Source organism: Saimiri boliviensis, chromosome 11 (assembly GCF_048565385.1).
Source record: "Saimiri boliviensis isolate mSaiBol1 chromosome 11, mSaiBol1.pri, whole genome shotgun sequence".
NCBI lineage: Eukaryota > Metazoa > Chordata > Mammalia > Primates > Cebidae > Saimiri > Saimiri boliviensis.
In genome coordinates, this window is record NC_133459.1 from 81,747,936 (window position 1) to 81,766,434 (window position 18,499).

An 18,499-nucleotide genomic window follows, 5' to 3' on the forward strand; every position below is an offset into this window, starting at 1 on the left:
GGTTCACAGTAGATATGCAATGGATGTTCATTCTTTTCTCTTTCCTTCAAGGAAGACAGATAGATAATATGCTCAGGGACACAGGGAAGATAAAACTTCAAACATCAAAAAGGTGGCATCTAGTATCTATGTAGGTCCAGGAGCTGGTTTTTCTTTTTGCACCTGGCATCTGCCCTGCAGTTGGACAGACTGTGAGTGACTGTGGGAGCTCCCTTGAGGCTGATCTTCAGCCCAGCTCTTCTAGTTGGTTTACAGGCTTTGCTAGCTGGGCTCCCCATGAAGACAAGTGCCCCTTTGTGCCTGTTCCTTCCATTTTTAGACAGATGACTAGTTCCTTCTCCATTTGAGAGATCAATGCTGTGTAAACTGTGGTCCTTGCCCAGATCTATGACTGTATTGCAGAGGTCTGCAAGGTTCACAGGATGCTGGCACTTCCTGAGATGGCATCACTATGGGATTAAAAGCTTGAACTGGAGTGGCCTTCCCCTGTGAACTCTAAACAGGAGGCTTCATGCCTGGACAGGAACACCTGGGAACACCGAGGAAATACAGAGGAAACAAGCAAAGCTAAATTCCACTCCTGTTAGCCCCTTTATCCCCCTGAAAAATCCCTTTATATGAAACATTAGCCAAGGGTTGTTATTTTGTCTGGGTTATGGGGAAAATCATGTTGTTCTAGAAAGGAAATGAAGTGGCATTTCTTGGCAGCCAATTTTGAATTCTGCATTTTAAATTATTCGAAGCACTTCTGCAGCGGGTGGAAGATAGCAACATGTTCAAAGAGAGGAATGAGAAACTCATCAAAGAATCACACCTCCTATTTGATCACAAATAGGGCAGATGCCATCTGTCTAGTATGACTTCATTCATTCACTTGTTCATTCAGAAACATTACTAGACATGTCCATTGCGAGGGTCCTATGCTGAGTATTCATAATACAAAGATGATAAGACACAAAGATGGGAGGTGTGCATGTGAATAAAAAATTAAAGTCATGTGAGATGCAATAAAAAATGCATAATCAAAACACAGTGATAGCCTTGAGTAAGGGTTGTGGAAGTTGCATTAAGGAGGGAGTCAGGGAACAGTTCACAAAGTAAGACCTGGCCTTTGGTTTAAGGATGAGTAGATCTCCATGCATATCAACGGGGAAGGGCATTCCAGTCAGAGGGAACAGCAAGTGTTCTCTTATGCCCTTATGTGTATGGAGAGTGGCAACTAATGTTCTGTAATACTGGAATATCAGATAGCAATGAGAAAGTGGTAAGAAATTAAGTTGGAGGCTAATGCACAGTCATATCATAAGAGGCGTGGAATGCCATACTAAGGACTTTGGGCTTTATCCTTTACGTTGTTGGAAACCACTGAAGGATGTTAAGTCAAGGAGAGATATGACGTGATCTGAGCTGCCTTTTAGAGATTGGCTTGTACTATGTACTGAATGTGTTCCCCAAAAAGTCATATGTTGACATCGAATCCCCAAAGATGGTATTTGCAGGTGGGGTCTTTGGGAGGTGATTAGGTCATGAGAGTAGATCCCTCATAAATGGGATCATTGCCCTTATAATAAACCAGAGAGCGAGCTGGCTTTCCTTCTGCCATGTGAGAGTAGTCATGTCTTCAAGTCTGTAACCTGGAAGAGAGCCCTTACCAGAGACACTCTGATCTCAGACTTCCAGCCTCCCGAACTGTGAGAAATAAATCTCTGTTGTTTATAAGCCACCCAGTCTACAGTACCTTATTATAGCAGTTGAAGCTGACTAAGGCAGGCTGAAATGAGGAAGAAGAATGGATCCTAACAGATGAACTAAAAGAGAATTGTTATAATGCAGTAAAGGGGTAATCAAGGCCCTAGGTAACGTGCGAAAGAGGGAATGGATTGCAGGACTTGGAGATCATTCAAGCAAGAGACTGAAGGTTTTAGGCTTGAGCAACAGATTTGTATAGGGAGACAGTAAGTCAGTGTGGCTGCCCAGCATGTAGTTAGAGATGTCGTTCTCAGCTTAGCGTAGAGGTCTGGCTGGATGAATGGGCTTACAAGTGATTGTGCACATTACGTAATCCTTACACATAATGTGATAATTTCCAAAGGGAGCATAAAGAACAGAAGTTGCAAACGGACAATCCAAGGCCAATACAGCAGCAGATGTGTTAAAGCCATTTATCTGAACTTTGTTGTCCTCATGCAGATAATAAACTGCTTGCAGGTTGTAGGTACTTGCTAAATATTTGTTGAATAGATAAATGAATGTAACCATTCGAGAACGATTGTTTTCTAAAACTAGCAGAATGAGCAGAGATCATTTCTCTCATAAGCTTCTATAAATTAAATAATTCAAGTTATTTAATGTACATGTACTTGTTATCTGAGTGGGGTTCTAATTTTCTACTTAAAGACTGGAATCCTCAGCTCCTTGTCAGCTCATCAGAACCAGCCAGGATTAATTTCCAGAGGAGCTCTTGGATCAGATGACAAAGCACCTCCTTTCACAGTCCCACTCCTGAAATGGCCTTTAATAATAATATCCTAGGCCATATAAAATGAAATCCACCTCTGTCTTAATCCTGGATGTTGCAGACCATATTCCCGGTTCAACACCTAAAGAGCTAACCTAAGAGACCGGGCTCTGATACTTGCTGAGCTAAAAGAAGCAGTCTTGTCTTGTGGTTAAGGGGAGAGGGCTGAGGCACAACAGCCATCCTCCTTAGAGGCTTGGCATACTTACAAAGGTCAAAATGTGGCAGCATGTGGGCCCCGGACATGCTGGATGATGAAAGCCTGATCTACTTGGCCACATGGGACAGGTTGCCAAGGCTAAGGAGAATCTGTGTTGTGCTGCCACAGTCCCACTGCAAGAGAAGAATTCCAAATAGTCTGTGAATAGAAAGCTAGAATTCCAAGACACACTTCTAGCAAAAGGAAGACCCATGAACTGAGATCCAGAGGGCAAAGTCTGAAAGAATGAGGGACATCCTGCCTTCTATGAGGAAGGGCGGCTCAACGACTGTGTGGACTGAATGAGTGGGTGAAAGGGAGAGCCATGTGCTTTCATGTCAGTGATGTCAGAGAAAACTGTAACAACAATGAAAGAGTCATGACAGAAACCAGGTGGCAGTGGGTTGAGAATATGCTTTAGAAAGTCTCAGGCAAGATGGGAAAGTAGGTCAGGGTGCTAGGAAGAAATGCCATAATGAAGGAAGATTTCTGTTGTTTGTTTAGTTGAATACTTGGTTTTATTTTTAGGATTGGAGAGGAGCAAATTTATTATCTGAGGAATGGGGAGACTTTAAACATAGGAAATAAAATGAAAGCCACAAAGATGAATATAAGGTGAAGAGACGGGACAAACACTAGTCTCAGATGGGGTTAGTCAAAACTAGCTATTGAGTATTTACTGTGTGCCAGACATGGTCCTGAGTCTGGGAATAAACAACACAGACAGACTAGTCCTTTCTTAGTGATATTTACAGTCCAGATAAAGCGTATTTCCATCCTTCTTTAGTTGCAAGTAAAAGAAACTTTAGTTGCAAGTAAAAGTAAGAGAAAAAGAAAACTTACCAACCCATGTAACTGAAAAAATTCAAGCAGCACTTCCTCTGAACACTCAGCAAAATGTCTTCAGGACTCTCTCTCTCCCTCTGTCTCCCCCTCCCTTTCTCTTTTCCACATCCTCCCCCTCCTCTTTCCTCTTCTCTCCTCTCTCTCAGCTTCACTTTTCCTTTCTATTGATTTCATCCTCAGGCAGTCTGCATCCATGTGGGTGAAAAATGGTGCTCACTCTGTCCATCATTATATGGTCCTTAAGGCCCGTTGTTTCAGTAAAATCAATAGTCTGCCTTTCAATGGCTCTGTCAAGACTGGGTAGGCTCTGGTTGATCCAGGGTTATGTATGTGTCTCTTCTGACCCAAAAACTCTGTCCAAGGGGAAAGAGTGTCTTGACTGGCCCTGAATGGTCACAAGTCCACCTCTGGAGCTGAAGGAGGAGTGGCGTCTATACCAACTCAACCATATGGGCTGAGCACGAAAGAGGATGATTCCAAATGGAAGTTTGAGCTTCTTGGCCAGAGAAGGGACACCAGGGCGGCAGAAAGAATATGAGTCTATTACAGAAGGATTGCTCTTGAACAGAAAGAATTGCCTCTTGTCTCCTCAGGCTGGAGGGAAGGAGAGAAGGGCTGGTACCAAAATAGACAACTTTGAAGATGCAAGCATGACAATAAGCCCTAGCAGACTGGGTTCCTCCAGAGAAGCAGAGGCCGGTGTATGTGCAGGGTGGGTGAGAGCAGAGGTCAGCTGGGAGACTGGTGGGAAAGGGTTAAGGTTTGGAAGAGCAGCAGAGGGAATAGGAAAAGGAGCTGATAGTCAAGAAAAGATTGTTAAGAGTTAACTGATTTTGAAAGCCATGAATTGGTCATAGCCCTAATCTGCACAATTGTACAATTTTCTCTACAGGCTCAGTCCTGAATAATGATAGCTGTGGCCATTTGTGTAGAAAGGGCACAGTGAGGATCCCAATCTTCCTAGTCATTCTGGAGCAATTAGGCTATCAGGCAGATCCCCAGGAGTTGTATTTGTACAAGGGCTCTCAAGCCTCCCAAGAGAAAAGATGAAGAGGAACAGTGGTGAGCTCTATGGGGCACAGGGTTGAAGTGACATGACCTACCACATCTCAGAAAACCCTCTGCTATAGACAAGAAACTCACTGAGTGGCCTCACAGTGCCCAGTCTTTGGACCGATTCTGGTCCCTGGCACATTAGAGATGACGATTATGCAAGCTGCACCTCTGGCTGGTGGCTGGCAAATGCTTCATGACCCTGTCCCTTGGACTTTACCCTGTTTACTGTATTCTGTGATGCTCCTACTGAATATCAGGCACATTACATTTGACATCTTATTTTGCCCTCTCGGTACGTTGATAAGATGGGTCTTCTTAGCCCAATTTTGCAGAAGAGGACATTGAAGTTCATAATGCTGATAAACTTGCCCAAGGTGACACAGCTTGCAGGAACAAGGGCTGAGTTGTGTGTAAAGATAGGCCTTGGCCTGTCACTTGCCCTCCTGTTTCTCATCACTGGAACATCCTAGAACAGTGTTCTAGGATGAACGGCATTCCCTAAATTGCAATCCAAAGATTCCTGGAGGTCCTCAAACATATCTTCAAGGTATGTGAGAATGTTTTCCTCCTTTAAAGAGCCTGTAGTTGAGTTTCAGAGACCTTAGCCTAGAGAACAGTGTCACCTGTGGGGAGATGCCCACACTCAGCCCTGAGCAGGTGTGCCCAGGAGCTTCAGGTGTGAGTGCTGAGCTTGCTGGGTGTGAATCACAAAGGAGAGAAGCCACCCTGGCTAATCGCAGCATTACCTTTGCCAGGGTGGGCTGGGGAGCCAGGAGGAACACGCAGGCCACCAAGTAGAGAATGTCAAGGACAATCATGACTATGGCAGAAAAAAACCGGCTTTAAAAGGGCAAGGTCAAGAGGTCTCAGAATTTTAGTATAACACTCAAGAGGCTCAGACCAAATACCATTACAAGCATGACTCACTTCTCTGCTTGTCCCCAGGACTGGGACTACCTGGAAAAATGAGAATTAACCAGGGCTGCGAAAAATATTACATTGAAAAACAATTTACACTTTTAAAAAATCCTATTTTCTCTTAGCAAAAGCCCCTCTGGAAAGGTATTATTAAGCCTATTTTATGGGGGAAGAAACTGAGCTCAGAGCAGTAAGTTTACACAGAAATATAGTAGCAGGCACAGAAATCAATCTTAGGACCTCCCAGTCCAGGACATTATCACTGAGCCCACTCGAAGCACAAATCCCAGCAGAACTGGAGAGATCAGCGTGGAGGTCAGTTGCTGTCTCCTTGAGTTATCTAGTTAATATACTTCCATATCAATGTGCCATTTTCTCCTTCTGTAAACACAGTGAGTCAACAGAGGCCTTACAAAGGAATATTTGCTGGTGAAAAGTTGTAGAGCGGGGCAAAGGGCTCAATGTCTCTCAGTCAGATGATGGGAAATTTTCCCTGACTGCCCCACTACCAGCGAGGCCCTCCCTTAAATAAAGCCAAATATGTCATTTGCTTTCATTGCTGAGGTAAACACAGGTCAGGCATATGGATTTTGACTTTTGTAATACAGGAGGGAAAATGGGACTTTGGAAAGCACTAAATGTGTTCAGCAGAAGTCCCACAATGCAGATGCCATCATTCGGTCCTTTCTGCTGCACTTGGTTTTCTGGACAACTCCTCAGTGCCCGTCTGAGAAAGAGGTAGTGAACCAGTAGCACTTGGGCCAGAGTCACCTGGCTGATACGATTTTTTTTACCTCCACAGTGTTTTTTTTTTCCCCAACATTTAACTTTAGAAACCTTAATGTCAATATTTAACATTTGGGAAAGATCGTTAAAAAATCAGATTTTCTACTGACCTTAACAAAACAACAACCTATATTTAAAAATGGGCAAAGAACATCAATAGACGTTTCTCCAAAGAAGATATGCCGACAAGCACATGAAAAGATGCTCAACATCACTAATCTTTAGGGAAATATTAATCAAAGCCACAAAATACCACTTTATGCCCATGAAAATGGCTCCTGTATAAAATAAACAAACCAAATAGAAAATAACAAGTATCGGTGAGGACCTGGAGAAACTGGAAGCCTTGTACATTGCAGGTGAGAATGTAAAATGATGCACTCCTTGTGAAAAACAGCATGATGGCTGGGTATGGCTCACGTCTGTATTCCCAGCACTTTGGGAGTCTGAGGCGGGTGGCTCATCTGAAGTGGGGAGTGGGAGACCAGCCTGACCTATGTGAAGAAACTCTGCCTCTTGTTACAAAAGTAACCAGGTGTGGTAGCGCATGCCCATAATCCCAGCTACTCAGGAGGCTGAATCAGGAGAATCTCTTGAACCTGGGAGGCAGAGGTTGTAGTAAGCCGAGATCACGGCCGGGCGCGGTGGCTCACGTCTGTAATCCCAGCACTTTGGGAGGCCGAGGTGGGTGGATCACGGGGTCAAGAGATCGAGACCATCCTGGTCAACATGGTGAAACCCCGTCTCTACTAAAAATACAAAAATTTAGCTGAGCATGGTGGCGCGTGCCTGTAATCCCAGCTACTCAGGAGGCTGAGGCAGGAGAATTGCCTGAACCCAGGAGGTGGAGGTTGCAGTGAGCCGAGATCGCACCATTGCACTCCAGGCTGGGTAACAAGAGCGAAACTCCGCCTCAGAAAAAAAAAAAAAAAAAAAAAAAAAAAAGTAAGCCGAGATCACACCATTGCACTCCAGCTTGAGCAATGAGAGCAAAACTCTGTTGCCAAAAAAAAAAAAAAAAAAAAAAAAAAGAAAGAAAAGCAACATGATGTTTCCATCAAAAACTAAAAAATGTAATTATATGTGATACAACAATTTAACTTCTGAGTATATACTCAAAATAATTGAAAGCAGAAGCTGAAACAGGTATTTATACACCAATGTTTATAGCAGTATTACTCATAATAGCCAAAAGATGTAAGAACCACAGTGTCCACTGACAGATAAATGTATGATAGACAAAATGTGGCACATGCATACAATGGAATATTATCCAGCCTTAAAAAAAAAGAAACTTCTGATACATGTTACAACACGGATGAACCTTGAAGACATTATACTAAGTGAAATGAGCCAATTATAAAAGGCAAATCTTATATGATTCCACTTACATGAACTGCCTAGAGTCTTTCATAGAGACAGAAAGTGGAATGGTGTTTGCCCTGGGCTGGGACGAGGGAATGAAGAGTTACTGTTTAGTGGGTGTGGAGTTTCAGTTTGGGAAGATGAAAAAGTTCTGGAGGTGGATGGTGGCGATGGTCACACATAATGTGAAATGTTTACTTAAAAATGGTGAAAATGGTAAATTTTATGTTACATATATTTTATAATAAATAAATAATTTAGTTTCCTTTTTTTCTTGAAAAAGATAGAATAAAACTATGCAGCGACACTGAGTTCGATAATGTTGTGTCCCTGACAACAAAAGAGGCATCTGAACAAGGTCTCACATGAATCCACATCTAAATAGTAGATTACTGTATTACCCAAGAATAGATTAGGATTCCACCCACAAGCAATCAAATCCCAGAAGGATTAGAAGGACCTGTGCAGGCCAGGCACAGTGGCTCACGCCTATAATCCTAGCACTTTGCGAGGCCAAGGTGGGTGGATCACCCGAGCTCAAGAATTCAAGGCCAGCCTGGCCAACATGGTAAAATCCTATCTCTACTAAAATCAAAAATTAGCCAGGCATGGTGGCACACGCCTGTAATTCCAGCTACTCCGGAGGCTGAGGCAGGAGAACTGCTTGAACCAGGGAGGTGGAGACTGTAGTGAGTTGAGATCGTGCCACTGCACACCAGCCTGGGTGACAGAATGAGACTCCACCTCAAAAAAAAAAAAAAGACCTGTGCAGTAAAGGGGAATCACTTGACAAAGCTTGAGACTTCAGTGTTATTTCAGGGATACGAGCTCCCCACCAAGGCTCAGAGGACTAGTGACTGGCCGGGTGCACACTGATCACCTGGACCACACCATATATCCGTGCATTCATATGGTATATCATCATATCTGGACCACAGGTATAGCACACAGAACTAGACAGGTGAGACCCCACAGTTTTTGAGCAGGGAACACCCTTCTCCATGGGGGTGCTATGCTTGGGCCTCACTGCTTAGGTAGAACTCCACTTATCATACATGCTATGTCTTACCTGGGACCCAGGTCACCTGGGGAGCCAGAAATTCCTCCAACCAGAGCAAGAAGCCCAGGAGCTGGCTGAGATCTCCCTGAAACATGGGGGTGGGCCTCACAGCAGTATGGCCAGGAGCCCACTGCCGCGGTGCTCCCAGGGGCATATTGCAGGAGCAGTGTTGGACTAAGCAGGACATATCAGTTACCAAGAATGGTGTTTGAAAGAAACACCAGATAAAAGAATAGGAGACAAAACAGGCGGGATATGGATGAATGTAAAAGGATAAGGAAGAAGGAGGAAGTCTTATCAGTTGGAATAGAGTTACTAAATGGGAAGAACTAACGAGATGATAAACTAGAGGGAGAAGATAAGAGTTAAACTAGAGGACGTAGAGTCAGAATGAGGTGTTGGGGTTCCTATGGCTGCTTCTGTGGACCTCAGAATCACAGAGCACCAGCCTGAGTATCCTGCCATGCGTGAGTGTGGGATGCATCCTCTCCCTGGGCCAGAGATGTCCCTAAGAAGGGAGAGAACTCCAGACCCATCACAGATTCCACTCTGAAATACACTTAGGAAATTCAGTTATCCAAAAATCTCTCAGACAATATCCATTTCACTAATATCATAAAATGATTTCTTCACAAAATTTAAAATAGTAGGATTTTTTAAAAAATTATAGAAAATTGGACCAGTTGTGCAAATAGAAAATTATTCCAAAGGTTTTGTCAAACCAATATTTGCTAAGGTGCTAATCCTAATGTTCAGTAAATGCTGGGCATTCCGAACCTGAAAGGTTTCAGTGACTACGGCAGTGGAAGAATTTTAGACTGAAGGCTGAATTTGTCCACAACTACTTCCTTCTACCCCTGAGTTGTTTCCTATGGCTGACTAGTAATTAATAGAATTTGTGGTAATAATGTGCTAGCATGTCATAAATCTTACGTGTTCAGCATTTGACTTTATTATTGTGGGCCTCCTGGGACAAAGATTCATTTCCAGCTGGGCAGTCTGTCCAGTCTTTGCCCATTAGGAGGAAGTTGTATAATATGCTTTTGTGATGTTGCTACAGACAAATATATTGATGGGCACCTAAGCATCTTATTAATTGTGAGCCTAGACTGCAGAAGTTTCATAATTTTCTTTCTTTCATTTAATATGCATTTCACCGAATAGAAAAGTGAAAGAAATAAAAAGGATTATGTGTTAAAATTAGTTGAGAAGAAAATTCAATTGAGGCATCTTTTAAGTTAATTTTAATAAAGTGCTAATGCTTTGATACCCAAAGCCAGAACCAGAAATTCTGTTAAGGCCCACAGGCTACATGCAATAGGAAGAACTGTGTCCCAGAGGTTGAATAATGCCTCACCCCTAACTTAGGACTCCCCCAAATACTGAGCTGCTTCATTTACCTAACCAACAAATATCTAAGGAAACTAGGAGGGATCCTATTATCCTACTAACATTAGATGGTTCCCGGAAAAATCAACATAGAAAGATACAATTGTAACAATGAAAGCCAGAAAATGAGTACTGATTGGGCCAGGCTCCAGTTGCTCAAGTTTATAATCCCAGCACTTTGGGAGGCAGAGGTGGGTGGATCATTTGGGGTCAGGAATTCAAGACCAGCCTGGCCAACATGGTGAAACGTTGCCTCTACTAAAAATACAAAAATAACTGGGCATGGTGGTGGGTGCCTGTAATCCCAGCAACTGGGGAGGAGAATCATTTGAACCTGGATTCAAATAAGCCAAGGTGGTGCCAGTGCACTCCAGCTTGGGTGACAGTGTTCATCAAAGAAAGGAAAGGAAGGGAGGGAGAGGGAGGAAGAGAGAGAGGGAGGAAGGGAGGGGAAGGAAGGAAGGGAGGGAGGGCAGGAGAGGAAGAGAAGGAAAGGGAAGGCGGGAGGGAAGGAGGGAAGAAAATGAGTACTGATTAGATAGCTAATATGTGCAGGGATTCCCAAGGCTCTGAGGATAGCAGGGTGATGAGGAGGAAGGATGGTGGGCAGGAGGAGTGATTCAGGGATGGAGTGACTCTACAATGGACAGAGATGAAGCAAGCAGTTCTCTTGTGTCCAAAGTTGTCTGGTGCAGCCAGTGGCTAAGCCTACTGTGCTTGTCACTCACATCCCCACCTCTCTAGTTTTAGGAAGCTCTGTTGCTTAGAAACGCACATAAAATGTGAAGTGGGAGTCTTGCAAACCAACCCACTATGCCCTGTTTTTATTACGTTTACAGCTTTTCAAGGTGAAAGTCTACATTTAGCCTTGCCTTTTGCTTTCTCCAGGAAATTCTAGACAACTGCAGAGAAGCTGTGAAGTTGCTCTTGCCTCAGTGGGACCCTGTGCTTTCATACTCTGACCTACGGGAAGTCTTTAGTCCAGAGGCTGAATCTTCTTTAGGACAATGAATAATCTGGGAGCCATTTATGAAGCTGTGCATGACTGTTACTCCCTTTATCGCCTCTTAAATGCCACAGCATAACTTTGGGTATGGGAACTTTTTAAAGAAATAATGGGTTTTTTCTTCTTTGGCTTTTTAAAAAATATAAAGAAATGACGGTAGCTATTTCCAGACCAGCTGATCTGCTGTTGTGGGATCCTTCCCTAAGAAAAAGACAGGATCTGTCTGACATCTTTCATCTATGCACTCCCTTTTCTCCCTTCTAATGAAAAATGCTGCTGTGATAAAACTCCCTTTGCATCAATCTTAAGCCTCAAAAGCCATCTTGCTAATGCAAGATGCTGGCATTTTTCTGTGACAAGAAAATGAACAATTTGCTATTTTCTTAAGTGAATAAAAGCTGTTCCTCACATTTTTTCAGAAGTAGAAAAACAAGAAGAGAGTTTTAGGGAAAAGATTGAACACGTTTCCAATATGTAGACATCGAAATTTACCAGGAAGAGGGCATTTGAACCTTTTTTCACACCGCTGCATATGTGGATTTATGACCTTGTTCCTGCTATTTGCTATCTCACAAAGTAGATTATAAACCATCACTCCACCCAAACCATACTGGAAAGTGTCTCTAATTCTATAGAGCATATCATAAGTAGCTGTTCAATTAAAGGAATAGGGTCTAGGCAGGGGTGTCCAATCTTTTGGCTTCCTTAGGCCACACTAGAAGAATAATTGTCTTGGGCCACACATAAAATACACTAACCCTGGCCTGGCAGGGTGGCTCATTCCTATAATCCTAGCACTTTGGGAAGCCGAGGTGGGCAGATCACAAGGTCAGGAGATTGAAATCATCCTAGACAACATGGTGAAACTCTGTCTGTACTAAAATACAAAAAAATTAGCCAGGCGTGGTGGTGCACACCTGTAGTCCCACATACTTGGGAGGCTGAGGCAGGGAAATCACTTGAACCCAGGAAGTGGAGGTCACAGTAAGCCCAGATCACACCACTGCACTTCAGCTTGGCTACAGAGCAAGATTCCATATCAAAAAAAAAAAAAAAAAAAAAAAAAAGTCTCATAATGTTTTAAGAACGTTTACAAATGTGTGCTGGGCCACATTCAAAGCTGTCCTGGGCTGCATGTGGCCCACAAGCTGCAGGTTGGACAAGCTTGGTCTAGAGTAGGAAGATCTGGACCTGAGAGCCGCATCCATGACTAATCCCTGGATAGCCCTGAGCAATGTTAGTGACACCAGGTAAGCTTGCTTCCTCATCTATAAAATGGGGCTAGCAATAGAACCTTCTTCAGTTTCTTCCCCTGTAAAAAAGAAGTAACATTACATGACTCACTGGGTTAGTGGGAATATGAAGTGAAATGAAAGGGCATGCAGTATGTGAAGCACAGAGTGTACTATGCAGCAGACACTTAATCAACGGTAGTTCCAAGGGTGATGAAAATATAAAGATGGTGTCTAGACAATGCTGTTCAGCTTGGGCTGGGACGTCACACGAACACAATGAGAAGAGCTCTTCTATGGCCCGAGTTCACGGAATCTTTTGACAAATGCTGAGAAGCTCTTGCTGTAGTTAGTAGTCTAAACTAAATTTATTTCACTCTATTCATTAGTTCTCTCTATACATGAATGCCCCATAATCACAATATATTCAAATTAGGCATCTTAACTTTTGTTCGCCTCCTGTGGACCTTGCCCTTCTTTCCATATTCATTTAATGTTACGGATCCCTGATGCAAACGAGCAACCTGAGAGCGGCCCTGTAGCTTCCCTAACTCTCTCCCTCCCGAACCAGGAACCATTCCGCTTCCTGAACGTGCCCTGAACACATCATCCTCACCACTCCTTGACCACTACTGCCTTATAATATGCCTCTTCCTCTCTCTCCTGCACTATTGCAATAGCTTCTTAGCAGTTCTTTCTTTCTAATCTCTTTGCCTTCTGCTCCACCTCCCTCCATACACTCCTACTGCAGTGGTCATTCAAAAAAGCAACTTGGTCGTGTCAGTCCCGTGACTAATCCCCTGCAATCCCTCCCTACCAAGAAAAGAATTATCTCCCAACTCTTGGGCAAATGTACAGGCTCCACATGCTCTACGCTTCCTTCCCATGCCAACCTCACCCCTGCCAACCTCACCGCCAGTAACCTTTCCTGATTGCTTACATGTCAACAATGGGAAACTGTAATCTCAAGAATACTGTGGTAGCCAGACTCCAAGATGGCCCCAGTGATCCCTGCTCCTGGTCTTCACCCTTTTTGTGGTCCTCTCCCGCCTCCATATTGTACCAGGATTGGTCTGCAGGACCAACAGCATGGCAGAAGTGAGGATATGTCAAGTCAGAGATTAGGTTATCAATAACTGCAGCTTCTTTCTTTGATTCTTTCTCTTTGATTACTCTGTCTCCGGGAAACCAAATGCCATGCCGTGTCCTATAAGCAACGCAATGGAGAGGCCCACGTGGTGAGGCACTGAAGCCTCCTGCAGCAGTCACATGAGTAAGCTTAGATACTGCTTCTTCAGCCCCTTCAAATGACTGCAGCCCCAGCCAACAACTTGGCTGAAATCTCATGATTGACCACAGGGCAGGATCAGATGGTTAAGATTAGTGATCCTCAGAAATGATGAACCCTTAGACACTTATTGTTTTAAGCTGCAAAGTTTGGGAGGTAATTTGTGACCCAGCAATAAATAATGAATGCAAATCTCATCTTCATTTATACCTCATTTTTCTTGTTTATTCTGTTAAGAATAGTACATACCTACCATTCACTGCACCATGCAAGCCTCAGCTAAGCAGCCACTTGCTCTATAAAACTACCTTGCTTCTCCTCAACATCCTCTCAGATCTGTCGTTTTTGTTTGCATAGCATCTAATATTTACCTTAACTGTAGCACTTGTCACATTGTCCCATGACAGAATAATGCCCCCCTGAAAAATGTCCACATCCTGATCCCCAAACCTGCGAATGGCAAATTCCCTTAAGTGACAAAAGGAAATTTGTAGAAGTGATTAAGTTAAGGATCTTGAATTAATTACACAGCAACGTGGCTGTGTAATTATCATGAATTATAGGTAATAATCATGAATTATGTACTTCAAAATTGCTAAAAGAATAGACTTTTAAATGTTCTCATTACACAAAAAGGATAAGCACAGTCATCTGCACACACAATGGTTCAGCCAACAGTGGATGGTATCCATGACAGTGGTCCCATAAGATTATAATGCTGTATTTTTTACTATATCTCTTCTAGGTTTAAATATGTTTAGACACATGAATATCTAGCTTGTGTTACAACTGCCTGCAGTATTCAGTACAGTAACCAGCTGTACAGGTTTGTAGTCTAGGAGCAATAGGCTATACCATTTCTCAGAACGTATCCCACTTGTTAAGCAATGAATGATTATGTGTGAGATGATGGATATGTTAATCAGCTTGATATAATCATTCCACAGTGTATACATATATCAAAACATCACATTGTACCTCAGAAAAATACACAATTGTCTGTCAATTAAAATATATATATATAAATATATATATAAAATATATATATAAATATATATATATAATATAATATATATTATATATATATATATAATATATATATATAAAATTATAAATATATATATATAATATATATATATATATTTTTTTTTAAGTCAAAGGTCTTCAGCGACCCAGGAGGAGTCAGAGTGAGAGGGGAAGGCCAGTGAGGATGGAAGCAGAGACCGGGGAGATGTGCTTTAAAGATGGAGCAAGAGCTAGGAGCTAAGAATACAGGCGGCCCCTAGAAGCTGAAAAGGACAAGAAAACAATGCTTCCCTAATGCTTCCATAAGGGATAGACTCCTGACACCTTGATTTTTAGCTGAATAAGATCCATTTTGGACATCTAACTTCCAAAACTGTAAGAGAATAAATATGCATTGTTTTAAGCCATGACGCTTGTGGTAATTCATCACAGCAGCAATAGGAAACTAATGTGTCCTGTCTTTGTTCGCTTACCCTCCTTCCCCACACATACACACTAGACCATTCACTCCCAGGAGACTGTCACATCTCTCTGTTTATTCCCAGCACCTAAATCAATGCCTGGCATATATCAGCACTCAATAAAAATGTGTCTCTTCGTGGAATAAATGAACTATTTAAATCCTTCAGGCTATAGTTTAAATATTTTATTTATTATGCAGTTAAATCCTAATGACTTCCTTCAAGCAGATTTTTTTCCCCTTGTGAAGTAATCGGTTTCCTGAGATCCAGACAGACCCAGAATTCCTGTCTAGGAAAAACAAAATCTCAAAGGCATATCCTTAGAGCAAGAAAGAATGCTGGAGGTCATCCCCTGGGTGTGACTGAGATTATTGCTAGAGTAAAATCTTTATTTCCTTAAGTGCAAAGTTTAAAAGAGGCATAAAAATGTGCTCAGAGTCCAGTGAAGAAACTCAAATATAGGTAAAGAGCTGGGTTCTAGATGGCAGCATCTGATCTTACTGAGGGTCCATCCACTCTGCCCCTAAAAAAAGCTGTGAGACCCTGGGAAAGCCACTTATCCAGAGTTCCTTCGCCTGTATAATGAAGTGGTTGATTAAGATTCATTCGATATTTCATTCCACAGAGTTAGTGAACACCTACTACATACCAGATACAGGTCTAGATTTCAGGAGCACAACTTTAAACAAAACTCTCTGCCTGGTGGATTCTACAGGGGAAGTTAGACAATAAATTAAATAAGAAAGATATACAGTATGTTACATGGTGACAATGCTATGGAGAAAAGTAAAACAGGGAAAGAGGATAGTGGATATGGGAGTGGAGGTGGGTGAGGAATTCCGTTTTCAGCAGGCTGTCAGAAAGGTACTGAGAAGGTAAAGTTTGAAGAAAGTCCAGGGAAGATGAAGAAACATCCAGATAACTGGGGGAAGGTTTTCTAGGAGTGGAAATAGCAAGTGCCAAGGCCCTGAGGTGGGAGTATGTCTCGTGTGCTCAAGGAATGGCAAGGAGGCCAATTTGGCGAGAACAGAGGCGAGCAGGAGATAAGATCAGAAGAGGTTTTAGGGAGGGACCAGTTACTATAAGCCAGCTCTGTCTAATGGAAATATAATTCAAGCTACAAACATGAATTGGTTTTGTTATTTTAATTTTCTAGTAGCCACAGTAAAAATGTAAAGAAAAAAAACAAGTCAAATTGATTTTAATGCTATATTTTATTTCTCCAATATATCAAAAATATTATAATTTCCATATATAATTACTATGAAAATTATTAATGAGATATTTTACATTCTCATTTTACATTATTTCAAACTAAGCCTTCAAAGTCCAGTGTGTATTTTGCATCCCAATTCCAACTGGCCACATGTCGTGTGTCCTATAGCCATAGGTGGCCTGTTGTTACTGCCTTGGACAGCATTACTGTAGAGCTTGATAGGCTTTTGCAAGACCTTTTAAGGCTTTTAACCTTGGAGGAAATACAAAGCAATCAGAGGCTTTTGAGCAAAGAAGCAACATGATCTGAGTTATATTTGGAAGGACCACGTTGGTTGCTGTGTTGAGATAGACTGCAGGGACAAGGGAATACGCAGGAAGACAAGGTGGGAGGCTCCCATAGTCAAGCAGGCAAGAAGTGGTAGTGGCCCCGCCCACATGGCAACAGTGGCAATGGGACAAAAGGTGGAACTCAGAACCAGGGTCTCCTGACTGATTGAATAGATCATGAAAGGAAGCGGGATGTTGGGAATGAAGCCAGTGGGAAAAAACATCATGGATCGTTTCTCGAGTTTTAATCACTTGGTCACAACATTTAAATTGTCAAAGTTCAAGTGTCCTTCTCTGCAAAATGGAGATAGCGGTCTTTCAGAAAGAGGAACCCCAAGTACAGAAGCCCTGAGGCAAGAGCGTGCCAGGTCTGTTCCCGGAAGGAGAAGGAGGCCAGCGTAGTTGCAGAGGAACAAGCAAGGAGGAAAGTAGTAGGAGATAGGGTCAGACAGGTGATGGGAAAGTGTTTATGAAGGGATTATGTTGCTCTTTCTACAATTTCAGAGTATACAGGGGATAATGAGAAAACTCACCCGCAAACGAAGCCTGTGCCACTCGGCTGTGGTTAAGAACTCAGCCTCAGACTCTTCCAGGGTATGTAAAAGAGAAACAAAGCCAGATGTTAGTGAAAACGGATTTTGTTCAGTAGCTACTGACAAGGGAAAGGGCTGAGCCCATTCAGATTTGCACAGAAGTGACTGGGTGTTTTTAAAGGAGAACGAGGGAGTAGGAGAGGCGTGAGCGGAGGCTCAGTGGAATCAGGGAAGTGAAAAATTACAAAAGGTTGGTCAATGCAAATACAATTAAGCCAACTGTGAATGCTTGCTGGCAATTATTGAAGTTAGGCTTCTATCCTCCCAAAGACACTGGGAGACAGACCCTATCCTTCCTGAGGATTACATTTCAAAGGAATGGCTTTCAAGTCCATGAGAAAGACACTCCTGAGTTGCAGGAGATGCATACACATCTCAAAGGGACAGAAGAAAGATTCACAATTGCAAGCCCTTTTTAGTAAATGAGTTAAGAAAGGGAGGTTAAGGACTGAGCTCTTCCAGGCAGGAACTCAAAAGGTGTTTGAGTCTTCCCAGAGACAAGGCTCAGATTGCTAAAAGCCATTCTAAAGTATGGCCACGTCTCTCAAGAGAGAGTGAATAACATGTTTGTGCCCAGAGTTTTTGCAGTTCTCAGGCAAAATGATCCATTTCTGTGGGTTTTTTCTTTTTTTTTATTTCTAAAAATTCTATTTAACTAAATATATATTGAAAGTGTTTATAAAACAGAGTTCTTTTGATTTGCTCCAAAATGAGAAAGTTGTACAGAGGCAAATCTGCTGTGAAGATAATGAAGCTTAAGCTTTAGAATTCCTCATTTTTACAGACCTCTTCTGAGGGCCTTTGTACTTTTATATTCGTACATTGATTTTTTTTTTTTTTCCTTAAAGAGGCTATGTCCAAACTGCATAAGCCTTAAGACCAACAAAATCTGAATATCCCCCTACTTAGGAAAAGCTTGTCACCTTAGATCTAACCTGGGAATAAAAATACCTGACTTGGGTAAAAGTAGGGGAGAGGCTGGGACACACCTGTCTCTTAAGCATTCCTGGCAAGGGCCTGCCATTTACATAGTAGGAAAAGCAGCCAACACCTACCCAGTCGCTGCTCTTTAGAAAGGTGAAGTTAAACAAAGAGAATTATCTGGAAGATTTATATGTTTGCCTTTCCCAGCCTCGTTGGTTATAAAATCAGGTGTGCTGTTTTTTTTTTTTTTTTTTAATGTAGATTTTATTTTTTAGAGCAGTTTTAGG

General features: G+C 42.4%; 1 long non-coding RNA gene across 2 annotated transcripts in view; it reads right to left on the reverse strand.

Annotated features, from left to right (window-relative positions):
- Nucleotides 1–17,544, reverse strand: part of LOC141580287 (uncharacterized) — a 29,314-nt gene extending 11,770 nt beyond the window's left edge. Inside the window, exons 1-2 of one of the 2 annotated variants that reach the window (XR_012512466.1) lie at nt 17,229–17,544; nt 2,728–2,851 (exon numbers count right to left, since the gene is read on the reverse strand). This is a non-coding gene — a long non-coding RNA (uncharacterized LOC141580287). The remainder of the gene's footprint in view (nt 1–2,727; nt 2,852–17,228) is intronic. The other variant, XR_012512465.1, reaches the window with a different exon arrangement.
- Between the last annotated feature and the right edge of the window lie 955 nt (nt 17,545–18,499).